Source organism: Salvelinus sp. IW2-2015, linkage group LG15 (assembly GCF_002910315.2).
Source record: "Salvelinus sp. IW2-2015 linkage group LG15, ASM291031v2, whole genome shotgun sequence".
NCBI classification, from domain to species: Eukaryota; Metazoa; Chordata; class Actinopteri; order Salmoniformes; family Salmonidae; genus Salvelinus; species Salvelinus sp. IW2-2015.
In genome coordinates, this window is record NC_036855.1 from 2,898,908 (window position 1) to 2,904,089 (window position 5,182).

The following is a 5,182-nucleotide window of genomic DNA, read 5'->3' on the forward strand; positions in this document are numbered from 1 at the left end:
AGTGTTGTGCGTGCCGTGCGTTGCGGTTGTTGTGTGTGGTGCGTGCGTGCGTGCGTGCGTCGCGTGCGTGCGTGGTGCGTGTGCGTGTGTGTGTGTTTGCGTGCGTGTGTGCGCGTGTGTGTCTGCGTGCGTGTGTGTGTCTGCGTGCGTGAGCACACGCATGTGTTTAGGAGAAGACAACAGGGGGGTAGGGGAACAGAAATGGTAAACAGGAAAACAGCCAGTCTCATCATAATCACGGACGCTCTCTGACAACGAAGAAATAGTCATCACATAAAATCCTCCTTCATTTGACTTCACTGTCAACGCTGGCTATGAGATTAAACGGCAAATGATGTTGTTTGATGGAATATTAAATGTTTTTATTCCCAACGAATGGCGCCCTGGTGTAGGATGCCTGTTGATGTGTGACCCGACCGGGACTCAAACCCAGGTCCAGTGACTGTCAAGCCAACACCGTAATCTTTACGCCAAGAGGTCCAAACCTCTTGATGAGCTCACTAGGTGTTGGTTTAAGGTTGTTGCACTACACCAACCCTTTCCCTGGTTATTTTATTCAAATTTTTATTTAACCTTTATTTACTAGGCAAGTCAGTTAAGAACAAATTCTTATTTACAATGACGGCCTAGGAAACACCTAAGTTCAGGTGCAGAACGACAGATTTTACCTTGTCAGCTCAGGGATTCGATCTAGCAACCTTCGGTTACGTCAACGCTCTAACCACTAGGCTACTTGCCGCCCCTAAAATGCTTTCCTAATCAATCTTCAAACAATACCCCACAATGACAAATCAAAAGCAGATTTTTTGAAATTTTATCTAATTTATTAAAGATTTAAACAGAAATACCTTATCTACATAGTATTCAGACCCTTTGCTATGAACTCGAAATTGAGCTCAGGTGCATCCTATTTCCATTGATCATCCTTGAGATGTTTCTACAACTTGATTGGTGTCACCTGTGGTAAATTCAATTGATTGGAAATGATTTGGAAAGGCACACACCTGTCATATAAGGTCCACAGTTGACAGTGCATCTCTGAAGCAAAAACCAAGCCATGAGGTCGAAGGAATTGTCTGTAGAGCTCAGAGACAGGATTCGTGCGAATCACAGATCTGGGTCCCCAAGGTCCCCTTGAAGGTCCCCAAGAACACAGTGGCCTCTATCATTCTAAATGGAAGAGTTTTGAGGAGTTTTGAGAGTTTTGAGAGGCCAAACTGAGCATTGGGGGACAAGGGCTTGGTCAGGGAGGTGACAAGAACCGATGGTCACTCTGACAGAGCTCCAGGTTCTCTGTGGAGAGGGAGAACCTTCCAGAAGGGCAACCATCTCTGCAGCACTCCACCAATCAGGCCTTTATGGAGAGTGGCCAGAGACGGAAGCACTATCAGTAAAAGGCCATGAGCACATATGGTTTGCAAAAGGCACTAAAGGACTCCAGATCATGAGATTGTCTGAGAGCTCAGAGACAGGATCGTGTCAATCACAGATCTGGGTCCCCAAGGTCCCCATTGAAGGTCCCCAGAACACAGTGGCCTCTATCATTCTTAAATGAAGAAGTTTTGAGGACCTTTGCCTCCTTCCACCTCTGGCCTGCTCCCTCCCTAACCTCTGAGGAAGTAAGTTAACGCTTAGCCAGTAAAACGTTCGCTGCTCTGGCACCCCAATGGTGGAACAAACTCCCTTAGCGGGGGGACGCCAGGTCAGCGGAGTCAATCACCACCTTCCGGAGACACCTGAGCACCCCACCTCTTTAAGGAATACCTAGGATAGGATAAAGCTAATCCTTCTAACCCCGCCCCCCTTAAAAGGAGTAGATGCACTATTGTAAAGTGGTTGTTCCACTGGATATCATAAGGTGAATGCAACCATTTGTAAAGGCTTGGATAAGAGCGTCTGCTAAATGACTTAAATGTAAATGTAAATGTAAATGAGAACAAGATTCTCTTGTCTGATGAAACAAGATTGAACTCTTTGGCCGGAATGCCAAGCACTCACATCTGGAGGAAACCTGGCACCTATGCCTACGGTGAAGCATGGTGTGGCAAGCCATCCATGTGTGGGATGTTTTTCATCGACAGGGACTGGAGATTAGTCCGGATCGAGGGAAAGATGAACGGAGCAAAGTACAGAGAGATCTTGATTAAAACCTGCTCAGAGCACTCAGCGACCTTAGACTGGGGTCGAAGGTTCACCTTCCAATAGGACAACGACCCTAAGCACACATCCAAGACAACTAAGGAGTGGCTTCGGGACAGTCTCTGAATGTCCTTGAGTGCCCAGCCAGAGCCCGGACTTGAACCTGATTGAACATCTCTGGAGAGACCTGAAAATAGCGTGCAGCGACGCTCCCCAACCCAACCTGATGTAAGCCTTGAGAGGATCTGCAGAGAAGAATGGGAAGAAACTCTTCCACATACAGGTGTGGCCAAGCTTGTAGCATCATACCTCAAGAAGACTCGGAGGTGTATTCGCTGCCAAAGGTGTTATAACATAGTACTGAGTAAAGGGTCTGATTTAAGAATAAGGCTTGTACGTAACAAAATGTGGAAAAAGTGAAGGGGTCTTGAATACTTTTCGAATGCACTGCAATATGAACTTTCTGCACAGACCTATGTTCAAAAATGAATGTCACTCTTGAAACAACTCACGTACAACCAGCCATTAGATAGATAGATAGAAATAAATAGACGTTAGATAGATGATAGATAAAGATAGATAATAGATGATAGATAGATAGATAGATGATAGATAGATAGATAGATAGATAGATAGAATAGAATAGATAGAAGATAGATAGATAGATTTAAGAGATAGATGATAATAGATTCGATCGAATGATTGACTGATTGAGACAGCTTCCTGTGTCAATTAAAAGAACATTTCTTACTATTTCTACCTACAGCCAAACCTAGTGGATAATGCCTGGAAATACGGTCAAGAAAACCTCCAATAAACTGTCCTGATACGCCGTAGAGGCTCCCAGAGAAGGAAGGGAGGACCATCCTTCAGTAATTAAATAAAAAATTAATTGTAAAACTACATTAACAAGTTCTTCTCTATACATCTACTCTATATTTAAAACCTACTATACTAGTCTGACTACAATTGTCACCATATAACTATTTGATTAAATCACCCAGCCCTAGTATTTGCAAAGAAGGTCTTACTAGTATACCTCAACGAACACCTCGAGAGTAGCAACCATGGTGTAGACGGAGGACAGCTATCTTCCGTCCTTCCTCGGCTGATCGGCATTGACTTCAATACAAACCACTAGTGATCGCCATGGTTCTGCACCCCTTCCAGTAGACTTACCACGGTAATTATGACAAACCTTCCAGAGGATTGTCCTCCTGCACTATAAGAGCTATTGCAGCATGACTGACATGTTTTCCACCCAATCAAAGGATCAGCAGGAATGAAATCTAGGTACTCTGAATGCGATCAATACAGCTAGCTAACGACTGTCTTGGTCAAAAGTAGTGAACTACAGCAAGGGGAAAGGGTGCCATAGGGCTCTGGTCCTAAGTAGTGCACTAACACAGGGAATAGGGTGCCCTAGGGCTCTGGTCCTAAAGTAATGAACTACAACAGGGAATAGGGTGCCATGTTGTGACACAACATACAGCCTGTTAAAAGGTGATTAAATAAGGAAGGCAACTTGCTGGGAGAAGAAATTAATTACACGTCTCGTTTTATGATGGTCCGGAATTGATCATATGGGGGGGAATGGGGAGAACGGGCGTTGTGCGTGCAATAAATCTGTCAGTGTTGACAGAGGGAGCAGCGTGCTCTGGCTGAGCTTCAGGACAACCTGGGACGATGCTTTGCACAGCTGAGATGCACTAATTTAGAGAGGAAGAGCTTAAACCACAGGCTTCATAGCATCCCACTCTGAAGTCTGCTGCAAACACAGCACAAACGTCCGTCCACACACACACATCAGGGCGGCATTAACACACCACGTGGCAGTGCAGAGCACACACACACGGACACACACACGGCACATTGCGCTACGGACCACAGACACACACACACACACACACGACACAGCACACACAGGCACACCACATTACACATCACACACACAAACCTATTGGACACACACAAGACACACACACACTAAACAGCAGCACAGAGCCTAGACCTTCAGCGAAATGCAGTTTGTGTGTGTGCTGTGTGTGTGTTGTTGTGTGTGTGTGTGTGTGTGTGTGTTGTGGTGTTGTGTGTGTGTGTGTGTGTGTGTGTGTGTGTGGTGTGTGTGTGGGTGTGTGTGTGTGTGTGGCTGTGTGTGTGTGTCTGTTTACAGGTTGGTCATGTTATTATTGAAGAACTCTTCTTTAGGCAGGAGACTAGAAGAACTGAGCACACGCATGTGTTTAGGAGAAGACAACAGGGGGGTAGGGGAACAGAAATGGTAAACAGGAAAACAGCCAGTCTCATCATAATCACGGACGCTCTCTGACAACGAAGAAATAGTCATCACATAAAATCCTCCTTCATTTGACTTCACTGTCAAACGCTGGCTATGAGATTAAACGGCAAATGATGTTGTTTGATGGAATATTAAATGTTTTTATTCCCCAAACGAATGGCGCCCTGGTGTAGGATGCCTGTTGATGTGTGACCCGACCGGGACTCAAACCCAGGTCCAGTGACTGTCAAGCCAACACCGTAATCTTTACGCCAAGAGGTCCAAACCTCTTGATGAGCTCACTAGGTGTTGGTTTAAGGTTGTTGCACTACACCAACCCTTTCCCTGGCTTTATTTTATTCAAATTTTTTATTTAACCTTTATTTAACTAGGCAAGTCAGTTAAGAACAAATTCTTATTTACAATGACGGCCTAGGAACACCTAAGTTCAGGTGCAGAACGACAGATTTTTACCTTGTCAGCTCAGGGATTCGATCTAGCAACCTYTCGGTTACRGGTCAACGCTCTAACCACTAGGCTACYTGCCGCCCCTAAAATGCTTTCCTAATCAATCTTCAAACAATACCCCACAATGACAAATCAAAAGCAGATTTTTTGAAATTTTATCTAATTTATTAAAGATTTAAAACAGAAATACCTTATCTACATAAGTATTCAGACCCTTTGCTATGAGACTCGAAATTGAGCTCAGGTGCATCCTATTTCCATTGATCATCCTTGAGATGTTTCTACAACTTGATTGGT

At 44.6% G+C, this 5,182-nt stretch overlaps 1 protein-coding gene across 1 annotated transcript in view; it reads right to left on the reverse strand.

Annotated features, from left to right (window-relative positions):
- The window catches only part of stpg2 (sperm-tail PG-rich repeat containing 2), a 77,993-nt gene that overhangs the window by 40,617 nt on the left and 32,194 nt on the right, over positions 1–5,182 (reverse strand). The gene's annotated exons all lie outside the window — the stretch shown is intronic.